The 16,051-nt window shown below is 39.8% G+C and overlaps 1 long non-coding RNA gene across 1 annotated transcript; it reads right to left on the minus strand.

The window, feature by feature from the left end:
- Positions 1-431: 431 nt before the first annotated feature.
- LOC141736289 (uncharacterized) lies at positions 432-13,874 on the minus strand. The gene is made up of 3 exons (XR_012584931.1): positions 13,824-13,874; positions 8,023-8,156; positions 432-509 (listed from the first exon to the last, which is right to left on the minus strand). It is a non-coding gene; the product is annotated as an uncharacterized LOC141736289 (long non-coding RNA).
- Between the last annotated feature and the right edge of the window lie 2,177 nt (positions 13,875-16,051).

Genomic DNA, 16,051 nt, shown 5'->3' on the forward strand with positions numbered 1-16,051 from the left:
CTTTTGAGTGTCTGCCACAGAACAGAATTGCTAAAATGCAGTAAGGAAATACCGGAAAATCCCACAGTTTTTTTCCCATTAGCTTTCCCTTTGGCATGACAGTGGTGAAGTGATACAAAGAAGTCTGCAGCCTTTCTTTGTTTTCAAATTCTTTAGAAAGTGAAGTCTTGCTACAAGGGACTGTCACCCTGTTTTTGTTATTAACTTCAGGAGAGATACAATAAAATCTGCTGTTGTACCAGGCTCTCTCTAGTGCACCTCTTCCAGGAGCTCTCCTTATGCAATAACCTGTTTCTCAGTGAATGAAAAGCAATGTTGATCTCCTGATGTCTTCTAACATGGGCCAACTTGTAATTGTGTCAAATATTTGTGAGTAGCTCATCGCTACAGATGGCAGCTAGAGGTAATATGCACTCACAGTACTTGTCCATGAACTTCTTCCAAAGTTTCTGATGAATGGCTCCACTACATCTTTTGTCCCTCATTGCATTTAGCAACTCTTGGACTACCTGTAATAAAGAAACATCATTCAGGTAATGTCTACAGAGAAGTCACACATGTAATGGCAAATAAGAATTAACACCATTATCTGATAGAAAATACCAGATCATATTTTTCTTTTAGAATGTCCTTACTTGAAGAAAATAATTATTCTCCCTCCCAGAAAAAAAAGAATTAAAGTCAAGAAAACAGAAAAATAAATGGAAAATTAGCAGACCATGCAGTAGACACTGTTTTCATGGCTCTTCAGAGCCTAACTGATTTTCAGAAGTCCTCAAACATTTTTAACTTTTAAAAAAAATGATTACTGGATTTTTAAAGGCAAAAGTCTGCTGAGGCTCAGGCCCAGAAACAGAATCCCTAACTTCTGTCTGGCTTATAGCTTTAGATAAGGTGTTCAGCAGTTAATAATGTGTACAGTTACAAATATCTGTATTAGGTTTTTTCCTAGATCTTAGCTTTTGGTTCTAGCTACTAAATCTTTTGTATCTTTCTTTGTTTTCTGTATCTGTATTCTCAAACTCTTTTAAAAATCAGATCTTGGGCCAATAAAACTAGGAGGAAAGATTCTACCATTCATACATTTCAACCTCTAACTCCTATCAGGAAAACAAACAAACAAACAAACAAACTAACCCACAACAGAATTCTTCCAAGCAATTCAGGTATTGCTTTTGACAAGAACAGGAAAGTCTAGAAGGTGCTAAAAAGACTCTTGGTTTTCGATGCTTAATATTAGCCCTCTCCTTGTATTAGTAAAATATAATTAGAAACTGAAATTAGCTGATCCTAAAATGCTGGCATTTTATCAAAGTTCTGTATGATGCTGCCCTAAAATGCCAATATTGTATAGAACAGTGGTTTTTTGTGTTATGGTACTGATGTGGGAGTTACTGGCACATGAACAATCTCTCTTCGGGAGAATACATAGATGTATATACATATAGATTTGAAAATATAAAAAATTAATATGTGAATCATATTGAGATCAATAGCCTAAGTGGTAAAACATGATGGACACTGTTTTTTGAAGGATTATGCCACTAGTAACCAAAGACCTTATTCAAAATCCTATAAGGCTTCAATCATTCAACCACTGTAGTACAGATTAGACATGTAATCTGCCTGAATAAGGAAAAAATAGGTTTAACTCTTGCCTAAAACTTCAGACTTTTTGTAGAAGCTCACCTATCTTTCTCAGAAACCGTGAGTCCAGCTTCTGCTAGGATAGCCTGCAATTCATAGTGACGAATTTTTATCATATTTTGCAAAGCAAATGACGATAACTACTCTCTTTTTTTATATTCATTTGTCATAAAGAGATTTTTAAAATATAGCCCTTTACCTGTTTTGGGCTACACACAGGTGAAAACTTAGTTCAATGCCAAGTTACAAGTTGTGTAACCTTGAAGTTACAGAATCTTCTTGCTTATAACCACCTATTTAGTTTTCTGGATCAATTTACATACTAGTGTATGACTTGTCTTGCCATATACCTCACCAAAAAAATCAGCAGGAGTAGAAACTTTGCATGCAGCACATACAGAAACATTCATTATGAAAAATTATATTTAATATTACTAGGTCTGGAACTGGAATATGACTAAAAAGAACCCTGCCTCAAAACAGTATATTTTCTCTTTATAAAGCTTACCTTGCTTTTTACTTTGGTCATATTCTAACAGGAAAGTAACAAGATTTGCCCTGGCACCATAGTAACAAATACTATGAAAGTAAAGAAGGGAGGTTTCCAGCACATACCCTATTTGATCTACCAGGTTATTTTTTTGGCTTAAACTTTCTTATGAGGAGGAGGCCAAGTACACTCTCTGGCCAGAGTGTGCTCTTTGCCATGGGTCCACCCCAGCAGAGAAGTTTTGTGGAGCACAGCACATGGGGCCAGATCCAGCGTGAAAAATAGAGCATTTCTTTGAGAAAGATTGAGAAACCTTGGGGACAAACCAGTCAGGCTTTTGAAAAGGATGAAAAAGCCTCCCTGATGACCAGAGAGGACTGGACAAAGTTTGCTGCCACTTAGGGAAGCTGTTCATCTCGAATCAAGCCTGCGATAATAGACTTGCATGGGAGGGGTAAGTGGGCAGGGGAAGAATTGTGAATAACGCTTTTCCGTCTGACCTAGTAGTCAACATATATGTTGTGTCTGTAAAGGTTGTGTCGAACATGGCTTTTGGACTTTCAAAGCTTTTCAGTCTGCTTTGGAAAATTCACTGCAGAAAAAGCAGTGAGTTCACCTCCAGGTTTTGAATGATTTGAAATTACAAGAAAATATTTTTTTTTCATAATCTTTTCATAATTTATTCATAAGAGCACTTCCAAATCTCATCAACTGCATGTCCAGTGTGTACTTCTCTAGCACTCAGAAGCAAGAAGGTCTTTGAGCCAAGGGACGTTGTTTTCTGTTTTCATAATTTATTCTTCACTGACAGAAAGTCTCCGAGAATACACGTGGCACTGCATCAGTAATAACAAGATTTTCATACCCTTCCATAAATTTGTCTGACCTCTTGTTCAAACATGTTCTCAGCGGCTCTGTTGAATAAGAATGTAGGTCTGTAAGGAACAACACAGCAACAGCCTCATGTGAGTGGAATGTCTGCATTTTCATTTGTTGGCAAAGCGTCGTGAATAACCAGCTATTTTAAATTAATGTACTATCATTGACTCCAGTACAGCTACAGCAGTGTTCCTCAGTGCAAAGTCTTGTCCTTAATCTTAAGAGCAAGAAGACACTGTTCTTCAAGTATTCTTGGAGGATTTTTTTTTAACAGTTTTTCCCTTCCTTTGCAAAACACATCAGAATTCAATCTTTAATACTAGCTATTCTCCGAATAACAGAAGGATGTAAATTTACATTGCTTTACTTCTTCTCTGCTTGTACATATAACAAGAGATTACAGTCATTCTCCAGAATGTAACATGCTAGTTTTATCTCCTGCTAAGTACGCTGCCTAGAGAATTTCCTTTCCAAACAACTATTTAGAATATTCCCATCCTTAGGAGCTAGTCAACACACAAATAAGCTGTATCTCCCTTTCTTGTAACTTTCTAATTTGAAAGCTAGTTCTGACATCTCTTTTTCTTACATAGTACAAATACCTTTAATCTTTTGTTTCCTTAGGGCAATACTAACTCTGAAATTTTAGTAAAGAAATAAACATAATCATATATTGTACTACTATTTATGTAAAAATATAATATAAATTATGAAGAATTATTAACATCATCATCATCATAATTTTTGTTATTTTACCAATGTAATTGCTATTTTAATCTAAAGCTCTACCTACATATGTTCTTACAATTCTGAAGTAGGAATTGCTGTAAATCAAGATGGAATCCATTTATTTGTTATGTAAAGGTGTAGTCATCATATATGCCATTTTCAATGACAAAATATTTAGTTTCAGTGTTAGAATTTTAGAAATGTAATACAACTCTTAGTATTTATTTAGTTTACACACTCTTTCCCAGTGAGATGAAGGCACCTGTGTTCATGCTCAATATGGTCTCATTAATGAGCAGTGAGCAGGGGTGAAGGAGTGGAAACTCTCACAGCTCTTAGTGGCAAACCACTGGATCAGTTTAAGCTATAGTGTGTAAGCCACCGTATGCTATTCACCTTTAGATTGCTGTTATGAGTGGACTAAAACACTGCGTGTTTTCAGTTCCTTGTTAAGGTTATTTGCACGCACAAGCAATCACACACATATCCAGGTGAGTGTTTATACATACATGCATAATATATTCAAAAGTTCCAGATTGTGGTGCATCAAATTAATATCTGATAATTTGACATAGTGAAGCTATGTAGGGAAAAAATCAGGAAGGCCAAAGCCCAGCTAGAACTAAACCTGGCTTCTGTTGTCAAGGACAACAAAAAAAGTTTCTATAAATATATTTGCAATAAGAAGAGGACTAAGGATTATCTCTGTCCTCTAGTAGATGGGGCCGGCAACATAGTGACCAAGGATGAGGAAAAGGCTGAGGTACTTAATGAAGTCTTTGCCTCAGTCTTCAGCAGTAGGACCAGTTGTTCCCTGAGCACCCAGACCCCTGAGCTAGAAGACAGGGATGGGGAGCAGAATGAAGCCCCCGTAATCCAAAGGGAAACGGTGAGGGACCTGCTTCAGCACCTGGAGCTGCACAAATCTATGGGGCCGGATGGGATCCACCCAAGGGTATTGAAAGAGCTGGCGGAGGTACTCGCCAGGCCACTTGGTATCATTTATGAGCAGTCCTGGACAACCGGGGAGGTCCCAGCTGACTGGAGGTTAGCAAATGTGACACCCATCCACAAGAAGGGCCGGAAGGAGGATCCGGGGAACTACAGGCCAGTCAGTCTGACCTTGGTGCCTGGGAAGGTCATGGAACAGATCCTCCTCAGTGCCATTACACGGCACATGCAGGAGAACAGGGTGATCAGGCCCAGTCAGCATGGGTTTGTGAAGGGCAGGTCATGCCTATCAAACCTAATATCCTTCTATGATAAGGTGACCCACTTAGTGGATGAGGGAAAAGCTGTGGATGTTATCTACTTGGATTTTTGCAAAGCTTTTGACACTGTTTCCCACAGCATTCTCCTGGAGAAACTGGCTGCTCATGGCCTGGACAGGTGTACTCTTCGCTGGGTAAAAAACTGGCTGGATGGCCGTGCCCAGAGAGTGGTGGTAAATGAAGTTAAATCCAGTTGGTGTCCGGTCACAAGTGGTGTCCCCCAGGGCTCGGTGCTGGGGCCGGTTCTCTTTAATATCTTTATCAATGATCTCGATGAAGGGATCGAATGCACCCTCAGTAAGTTCACAGATGACACTAAACTGGGCGGGCGTGTTGATCTGCTTGAGGGTAGGTTGGCTCTGCAGAGGGATCTGGACAGGCTGGACCGATGGGCTGAGACCAATGGTATGAGGTTCAACAAGGCCAAATGCCGGGTCCTGCACTTGGGTCACAACAACCCCATGCAGCGCTACAGGACTGGGGCAGAGTGGCTTGAAAGCAGCCTGGCAGAAAAGGACCTGGGGGTGTTGGTTGACAGCCAGCTGAATATGAGCCAGCAGTGTGCCCAGGTGGCCAAGAAGGCCAACAGCATCCTAGCCTGTATCGGGAATAGCGTGGTGAGCTGGACTAGGGAAGTGATCATCCCCCTGTACTTGGCACTGGTGAGGCCCCACCTCGAGTACTGCGTTCAGTTTTGTGCCCCTCGCTACAAGAGGGACATTGAAGTGTTGGAGCGTGTCCAGAGAAGGGCTACAAAGCTGGTGAGGGGCCTGGAGGACAAACCTTACAAAGAACGACTGAGGGAGCTGGGGTTGTTTAGCCTGGAGAAGAGGAGGCTGAGGGGAGACCTTATCACCCTCTACAACCACCTGAAAGGAGGTTGTAGAGAGATGGGGGCTGACCTTTTCTCCCTGGTGACATGTGATAGGACGAGGGGAAACGGGTTCAAGTTACGTCAGGGGAGGTTTAAATTGGATATTAGGAAACATTTTTTCACTGAAAGGGTTATTAAACATTGGAATAGGCTGCCCAGGGAGGTGGTGGATTCACCATCCCTGGAGGTGTTTAAAAAAAGGGTAGATGGGGCACTTAGGGTCATGGTTTAGAAGTGGCTTTTGTCAGGGTAGGTTAAAGGTTGGACTTGATGATCTTAAAGGTCCCTTCCAACCTCAGCGATTCTATGATTCTATGATTCTATGACATGTTAGTGCTCTATTAAATCAGCTTGATGCTATTCTGCTCAGTTTCCATGACAAAATTTCACATTTCTTCTTAAGAAACCTGTGAGTGAAATTCCACATTAATTCTGAAGTGAGCAACTCAAACGGCATGAACCAGGCAGGTTATTGTCCAGAAGCAGTGGACCTGTCTGCTGCCTCAGGGATGGAGATTCAGGACCCAGGGAGATGCCAGAGCCAGCCATGGCTACCCCAAGGTGCAGTCCTATGGGGTGCTGAAATGGGGCTCCTGGGCCACGGGTAAGGTTGGTGGGGGGTCCCATGGGAAGCTGGTGAGATCCATTAAGGCTTGTGAGTGCTCTCAATGCCTTGACGGTTGTGTGTCTCAAGGATGAATTTGTTCTGATACCCCTGCAACAATGGGACCATTCGAGCAATTAGGTAATGTTGCTGTTTCTCCTCCAAGGAATTTTTTGTGTTAAGCTAACAATAGCAAAATTCTGCCATGCTCATTCTTCTCATCATGTTGATGGTGAAATAGTTTGGACATGTGTACTCACAGTGAAGGGAAAACTGTAGAAAATAGACAATTGCAGCTGGAAGTAATTTTTTATTATGTTTTTTTACCCAGTTGAATTCTGTTCAGATGGAGAGGTCATGGATTTAGGATGGTGGATTAAGGTTTTGGAGCTATTCCACGACATTGTTACTAAAAGAAAATTACAGAAAATCTTTCACCAAGCTAGGTGCACCAAGAATAGGATACACATTTTCAGCCAGATGTTGAGTACTAGTGTGTATGACAAAATAGGGCAGAGGACTTTCAAGTACCCAGGTTCATAAGTCTGGTAATCAGCAATCTGGTAGATAACTGAAGACTAGAGAAAATGGGGCCAGAATACATGGTTCTGCTAATGATGATAATATACGCTCTTCTGCGTATGAAGCTCCATGGCTAAGTTTGAACTAGCTCTAGATTTTGAATTTCCTGTGATGCTGTCATTGCAAAATAATATTACCCAGTTTTGCAGCAACAAAAGCAAAGATGTGCCAGGGCTATTGTGGTGCAGGAATAGAGTTGTTTAAGTATTTAGGCAGAGCTGTGTATCTGGTGTTTAACTACTGTACACTCCCTTGAAAAAAATAGTGTCTGGTTTCAAAAAAGAATAAAATCACAGCTACCTGTGACAGTCCCTTTTTTCCTCTTCTGTCATTATTGCCTCCACAAGTAGGATACAAGCTAGCTATTTTTATCCAGAAGATTACTTGCCTCAAACTCTGGGTTCAGTTGTCTACATTTTGTTTAGCTTTTTTGACATTTCTGAGAGAGACCCATCTCCAAAGGGTGAATTCAGCAGACCGGAGAATCAAGCACTAATAATGGATACGACACAGAAATGATTTAAGATGAAAGGTGTTTTTGAATTTGTAGGAAACTAGAATAACCTAAGAATGAGGATTTTGCTTATGCTTTACTGTTAGAAAATCTCATGGTTCCACTGAATACAAGATTTTGCAGAGATTGAAGAGTGGTTTTTTTCAGGCGCTCAGTCATTTTATTTTTACTACTTCATTTTTTCCTTTTAAAAAAAAAAGTTCAACTTCAATTTATCATTTAGATAAAACACATATAGCTACATTTTCACAAGACCTAGACTCTAGCATGCTGTACAATTTTATGAATGACGGTGTCATTTTGATGTCTAAAATGGGAAATGAACTACTTTGGAAGTCTGTCTGCCGTTGTGGCTGCTGAGCTCTTCAGCAATTCTGACCCTCTGGGAATAACCTGAGTACTCCCAGCTCAGAAAATATAAAATATACTTACAGAAAACATTCACGGAATGGCTCTTAAACTGTTTTGTTTTGTGTTTTTTTTTGTATGTGTTCCAGCAGATCTGAGAGCTCTTCAAATTCCAGCAAGCTAAATGTTTTCAAGCAGGTCTGTGTATTAGCATAAATCTGGGGAAGAAAAGGATCTCTTAATATTTCCTATGACAAATACACAAATTAATCCAAGGCCAACAGAGGAAAATCTGAGGTGCAAAGCATCCGTTAAAGCCTGGACTGCTTCAGGCATGACAGTACATTCTTGTTGGATCAATTAACTGGACTAGCCATGTGAAAATAGTTGGTAGGATGTACACAGATGAATAAGTTCTTTAATTTTTCATAGAGCTACAAGCAGGAAAATAGTCATTAGAGACAGAGTACACAGCCAAGCTTGGCTACATAGCTGACTTTAAGGAGAAGAATAAAGGTTTCTGCCAAACCAAGCAGAGATGCTACAGGAATGAGCAGATCTGGGGAAACCACCCCAGGTTTTGTTCCACTTGACAAATGAACAATTCATCACCAAAATGGATCATTCTTTAGTTTTTCTTTTTCCTCTGCACAAACTCCCATACACCAGAAATGCACGGACTCACCAGTCTCGGGCAGGTAAACACTGACTTCCTTCCAAAATCACTGGGGTCCTTTTCCTCAAAGTCAGCCTTGGCATGTAAACTGGCAAGAGGCATGCTTATTTCATCAGAAGTTTATTTAAGCAGATAAGCCAGAGCAGCAGTTTTGATAAATCTGTGCTTGTATAGAATGCCCTGCATTGTTTGTGTTGGTTTGTTTCTTTTTGCTTATTTCCCTTGCTGATGTAAAAGGCAATACACTGTTGTTACCATCTCACACATAAGACCTTTCAAAAGTGGCTACAGATATCTGGTGCTTCGATGGTGGTTAAATGACCCACAGAGACCAAGAGCCTGTTTTTAAACATTTGTTCCTAAAGCTTTTCTTTTTTCTTTTTTTCTTTCAACTTTGCCTTAGCTTATGAATGCTCAGCATCTCCATAAGTCAGGCCACGGGTAATTCAATGCAAAATCTGAAGTGCCAAGAGTTAACTGAAATTCTTAAACTCTATACGTGAGGGCTATGCACAGTACTGTACAGTGAGTTAGGGTCAACCGCTGGTTTAGAAATCAGGAGAGCCTTGGCTTTATTCTTGGTGTCTGACCAAGTACCGCACTGCTTCAGAGTTTTCTGAGGATGAGTTAAGTGAACTCATGGCTCCTCAGCCCAAGGGGGAACACATACATGGAAAGGCATGCTTAATGTCACAGACTATAAATACCTGAGGCCAAAAGCAACAATAACTTTTTCCCTGCCATTACAGAGCAGAGGTAAAAAGATTATATTACTGGCTTTCAGTGATTTGCAACGCTCAAGGTACTTGAAAGACCCTGTAGCCCATATGCACCTTCTGAATATGAGAAGATGTTCATCAACACTAATCAACCCAAAGATAAGTTCTGAGCAACAACCAGCTACACAGTTAATGCATGTAAGAACATCATGACAGAGCTATTTTGAGGGCAATTTTTCAAGAGTGCATTGGGGGACTATGCAATTGCATTATCAGCACATGACATTCAATTCCATAATTCTGTGTTGTGCAGTTACAAAAACACTTTTGTACTGAGAATCTCAGAATTTCAAGTGTGGCATGGCCCAGCATTTGTCCAGTCTTATGTAGTGCTGTAGTTCTCAAAAAAATGAAGAGGAAATAGGGTGCTGTACAAATCAAGAAATGGAGCCTCCTCTCCTTTCTATGCCCTGAAAGCAGCAGAAAGCAATAGCAAAGGCAGTTTCATGGGAGTCTGAGGAATTTTGTATTGTGTGATGTTGAACTTTGAAAACTAGTGGCATAGCTGATGAACAGGCAGAAGATGACCGTATATTCTACTGCAACTCTACTGTCCAAGTGTTAGATTGTGTCTAGACATCTGAGCCATTGCTTGATGGACTGGCGTGTAGCAGTTCTGAGACTGTGTCACTTGGTTGTAAAGATGATCCTGTCATTAGCCTGTCACAGACTGAGGAAAGAAGTTTACAGTTCAGCCGCAACCCAGTATCTTCATCCACCTGTTTGAATTTTTATTATAGGCAATATAAAGCTAATACAAGTTCACTGACTGTCTGAAGAAGTGAATATAGTAGCCTTTTAGTTTTGAAACAGAACGTTGAATTTTGTGTGATTTAATTTAATGTAAATCAGCTTTGCTCCACTGCAGTTTAGTTGCATCAGCAGGGAAGCATGAGATTTATATAGCATTTGTGCTGCACATTTGAATACACAAAACCTTTATCTGTATTTTGTATGTATAGACATAAATATTTAAAGAATAAAAAGATTTTAGCTATTAAAGAAAAAACAATACATAAACTGAATTTAGGTCAAAGAAAAATGAGGTGTAAGTTCAACACAAGTATATGAACTATATGAAGGCTTACTGTTGCACAAAAAGAAATACGAGTGTTTTGCTTAGTAAACATTTGGTTGTATATTTGCAGCTGTAATTTCTTGAGGGAATGTATGTACTCTACTATTAATATCATCCTAGAAGATTGCACTTTCTGCTTGAATACAGCTTTATGTTATGCCTACATGAATTTCTGCAAATTACAATCCTCAGTAAGAGAGATCCTTATCTGCCACAAAGAAGAAAGGATCATCTCTTATATGTATGACCAACATAGATCAGGCCCCACTCACAGTGCAATGAAATGAGATGTTTGTTCACCCTCCTGTGTTGCCTACTCCAAACCATGAATCAAAAAGGCATTTGAATGAGTCCTGATAAAAGAAGGGTGCAAAGCAGTGAGTCTCTAGGTCCCCCTAGGAAGGACAGCATTGGCTTTCCAACTGAATTGACTTCTGAAAACTAGCCATTTGCCTAGAGACATGTGGCTTAGAGGAAAGCCTGACTGGTGAGTGAAAAGGACCTACAGCCTAATGCTGACCTGAAGGAAGAGAAAGAGGGGAATGCCACCACAGGCACAGGATCAGAGATGGGACCTGGAGGGACGGTGGTGAGAAGCTGGTCATGCTGCTGGAAATTTCTTCCAGTGGTGCTGCCTACTGAAGCCATGAGGTCTCACAAAGAGTTGTAAAACTAGACAATAAGAAAGGAAAGGGACCAGGAGTCTCTGAAAGGAGGATGTGTTCCAGCATCAGCATAAACACAGAGCTTGAGACAGGGCTCTCCACTTGCACCAGTATGGTGCTGTCACCTGTCCTCAGTGACCACCACAGCTCCTTCTGATGTCATATTCCAGAAAGGTAAATAGCTTGAGCCTGCAGAAAGATGAGAATGCAAACCCCACTAGGTGACAGCCCAAGAACAAGGGCAACATGGTCCGGTTTGTTGTCCTGAGAAAAAGGATTATCTGTGGCCAGTAACAGAGAAAGCAGGGCAGGAAGCTCCATTCATATTCCACTGGCCTTGCAGAAGGAACAGGGAAATTGAGAAGTGCTAAACTCATGCTTACAGTGGTGGTGATAACACCTCCACTCAGCAAGTGTTTGGTTAACATTGCAAGTGCTTTCCAGTCACGTCAGGCACAAACTACCCTGCCCTGAACATTGTAATAAATCAGTAATAATGTATGCAAGATCTGCAGTATTTTCTGTTAGAAATCCTGAAATGTCTATCCATAAAAAGGTACAAATATTGTACCAAGGACTTTTCATGCACTTGATAATACTATGGCATCAGTATTTGCAGGCTCATGATACTTTTGTGAAGGCTGTATTATGACAGGTAACTGGAGGAAGATACTTTGGATTATTAGCCTTTTGAACAGGCATGGGCCCAAACTGTATTCCGGAAAAACAACTGAACTCCTGAAACAAATATTAACTAAGATGTTATATTAATTATTTGACAATCTCCATCTGTTAACTTTATACTACTGTGTTATTCCACAAGTGGTATTTAGACAAGATATTTGAGGATTTTAAGCCAAGTCAAGTCTAGATAAGCTTTACTGAATATGATGCCCAAAATGAAACAGATTCTTCATGTAGAGACAGTAAGTAGCTTGGATATATTTGGCCAGATGGGGTTTGTTTGAGTGTGGGATCTCTTGGTTTGGGTACGGGGCGGGGGGTGGGGTGGGTGGGAAGGGGCTCATTCATCCTCAGATACTAATTGTTGATCACAAACCATACGTGTTCTCTAAGTAGTGATCATATTCTGAATATTGATCATACTGTGTTTCAGATCTTGGAATACAAGATTCTGTACGCTAATTTACTAGATTCAGGTTTAATTTTTTTGTTTTTTTAAAGAAAATTTTCACAGTTTTATAAAGACCGCTTTACATAAAAATCCTCTTTTGGTTCTATAGAAAAAAGATGTTCTTTATGTTCTTGAATGGCTTGCAGTTTTTATTTTCATTTAAATGTTATTTTTTCAGCCCATATTTAGTAAAAAATCTGAGTCCTATTGATGGTTAGTCATACATGTCTACCATTTACTCACAATACTCTTTTATGTGCATTTAGGATGCAATTTACCCCTGCAGAGAGAGTCAGTAAGAGTTTTGTACAGTCCTTCAATGATGAACGAACCTTACGCATTTCTCTGCAAAGTTTCCATTTCACAGATGCAGAATAGAAAGAGAGATATGTTGAAACTTGGAATTATTTTCAGGAACACAATAAAACCATCTAGCATTGAAAAGTAAAGTAATTATTTTGCAAATTGTGGTGCTTGTGTAAGTCTATAATTACTCTGTTAACATGATGTGTTTATAAGTCAGTTGCAGCATAAGCACATCATTCGTTACGTGTGGAAATCTGCCAACTGAAATACAGACTACTGTTGGCAGCAAAACTACTGCATGCTAAAGACATAAATTTGTCAGATTAAACAGGTGCTGGAGCCTGTGACCTTGACATCTAATTTATACTCTTTGTCAGGTATATTAGGTTTCATAGGCAGAGTGTGTATGCAGATCAGCTGGCTTCATCATGGCGTTTTAAGTGAGCACCATCTCTTGAAAGCAGGCATCTTGCACTTAAATGCCAACAAATAAAATTGCACCTGTAGCCTGTAATTTATTTTTGTGTGTGCTGGGGAGAGGGGAATCCCCTTTTTTTATTTTTGGTGAGACTGAAGGAAGGGCATTTCTGAAAAGCATTGACTGTGCGGACACTTTCTAGCATCACGTAGGGATACAGTACTGTTGCCACAAGAAGAGTGTAACAGAAACCTTTACACTCCTCTGCGCCTCAGACTGAAATCACATGTGATTATTGCTATTAATTTTGTCTTTCCTGGACTCCTGAGGAAAGATTAAAGTAATTCAGCTCTGCCTTGTTTTTTGGGACTACAGGCTGCTATTCACACAGACAGAAAAGCTGACAAACTGCCTGATTGTTTTCAGGATGCTGTATTTCTAATTGACTTTGTTGAGCTTTGGAAATCTAGTCAGTCTTTCTCAGCTGACAGTGCTCTAAGTGAGAAACAAAGCAGATTTGGACGCTGCCATGACTGGGAATGAGAGGCTGGACAGAACAGCCCTCCCATGCCAGGTACCTGAAGGTGTATTCTTTCTCCTCTGAGCAGTTTATTAGCTAAAGTGAGATATTGAGACAACAAAAGTAATGATCAATCCATGCAATTTTCACCTAAATATTTCGAATATAGCAAAGGTTCAAGCAAATAAAATGAGATCCTCAAGCCTCCTCTGCGAATCTAAAACCTAGATCTAAGAGTGGGAATCTTGCAAAGACATGGAGAAGAAAAGGGACAATTTCCTGCTGGTGAAGATGACTGAGTATCTTACCTGTGGAAACACGCATTCACTTCTCTCCTTTCCTCACAGCTTCTTAATCCTCTAAGGAAACATCAAAAAATAAATACAGGGAATTTTTATTCCAAACCTATATAATAAGCTTATACCAAAAACATATATGACAGTTTTCTGTGCTCATACTACACACCACATGCATGATTCCAGGACTGCTGCAAAGAGCAAACACTACCAGTTACACATGAGTTACCTCCATTTCCACTGAAAATAACGTATGGAAAGTGCAGTAACAGGAAAACTGCAGTTTGTGATAAAAGAAGAAATTCAGCAGTGAGATGCCAATGGTTCGTCATTTGATCTAACCTTCACACTACAGTTACTTTGTTTTTCATGTCTCAGTTGCTGTTTAAGTCATAATGGCTGGCTAAAAGCTATTTAAGGGGGAGAGAAAAGCCAACCATTAAAATAGCATTTTGAGGAATAGAGGGGGAGAGCGGCTGATGACCTGTGTCATAATCTGCTGTGTGGAAGGAATCTTTCATGACAAAAGAAGTGTGATATTTACTGAATGTTAATTTGCTCCATGCCTAACCAGCTAAGCAAAGATAACTGGTTATTTCTATTGTTCCTTTGATCAAAAAAAGTGAAGATTGATTATGCTTTTTCCTGAAATGTCCCTCATTCTATTCACCATGTGACCCATTCACCATAAAAATTTGGGGTTGAATATTTCGACATTTGAATATTACATGAAGGATAAAGACTAGGAGTTTGAGATGATTGTTTATGCTGAGTTGGATTTACACAGTAGTTTTTCACTCCTTCCCTCATTTAGGATCTGTCAGTCAGGCAAGGAATCAACAAAATGGTTTCTATTCATGTTATACAGTCCCGTTTGCCAAATTGCATGGTATCTGTGGGTTGGCAGGTGGTTGTTGTCTAGGCACATGCTTATCCCTTGCCTGCACCCGTTTTCTGTTGAATTAATGATCTGAGCTATTTTAAGACATAAGTAGCTCTTTCCCAGTGCTTTACACTACTGCAGAGATGTCCAGGAAAAGTCCCTCCACATCTGCCTTGAACTGATGTAGAGCACACTGTATGCAGCCGTTTAAGTGTGAACCTCAATTTTCTTCTCTCACCACAGCCGAGAAAACCTTTCATACAAAACTGGTGCCTCAGGGACCATCTTCTGTGCAGCAGCCCAGCAGAATGAGTCTTCAGTACAAAATTTCAGGAAAGTCAGCCTTCAAGAACAGAAATATTTACTCTCAAATTTAGCGTGGTTTTCACAGTGGCTTTAAATCCTTTAAATCCTTTGCAGGCCTCACTAGTTAAGAAATACATGTCAGCATGACCTAACCGAGTAAGCACAAATTAATTAACAAAGCAGTGAATTATTTGTAAAAAAGAGCTACTGCCTGGAGCTGCCTTATCTGACTGTCCGGAGCCTCCCTGTATGAACTAAGCCACATGCTAATGCTTTTTGTTGCAATGTTCTACAGTCCTGCTTATCTGACAGAGTTTGGTGAAGAACCGGTTGTACATCCTAAAGGTATATAAACCCTGGAACTCTCCTATAGCTATAGGAATAAACTCTTCCTGCTCTGACCTCAGCTAAATTGAATTCCCATTATTTCCGTGACCATAGGATGGTAGAAAATTTCTCTCTTTGAAACTTAAAATCAGTCCACACTTTAGAAAGGCCAGGTTTTACAGCTTTCCTCAGGCAAAACTCATGAAAAAGTTTAATGAACATTTAGCCTGAAGACTATGGGCCATAGGCTTACGATCGGTTTCTTCTAATGATTCTAGTTTTGTGAGAATATAAATTAATGGCTGTGTAAGACTCTGAATGGAAGCTGTAAAAAACCGATTTATCTGTCTTCATTTCCCAAAGAATTATGCCATGATACAAAACAATGCCAGCTTCAGAAAATCTGATTTTCTGCCAGGAAATATGGATACAGTTTTACATGTCTCTTAAAGGAATTGTGTAGTGTTAATTATGTATTATTTTACTTTTTGTGCCCAGTTGTCTGCAAGTGGTCACTTATTTAAACGAAAAAGAAGACACTTTCCACTGTCCATTAATCTTCTCTGTTTACAGACACTTTTGTTCTGGATAGCTAAGGAAGAAGGCTGCAGTTCAGCTGATTTGCCTTTCCTCAGCCTTTTCTTTTTTAGTAAGAGAGAAAGAGGCTAAATCTCACCTAGTGTTCGTGAAACACTCATACAGCCCAATGGGAATTATATACCTC

This window comes from Larus michahellis, chromosome Z (genome assembly GCF_964199755.1).
Source record: "Larus michahellis chromosome Z, bLarMic1.1, whole genome shotgun sequence".
In the NCBI taxonomy this organism is placed as follows: Eukaryota; Metazoa; Chordata; class Aves; order Charadriiformes; family Laridae; genus Larus; species Larus michahellis.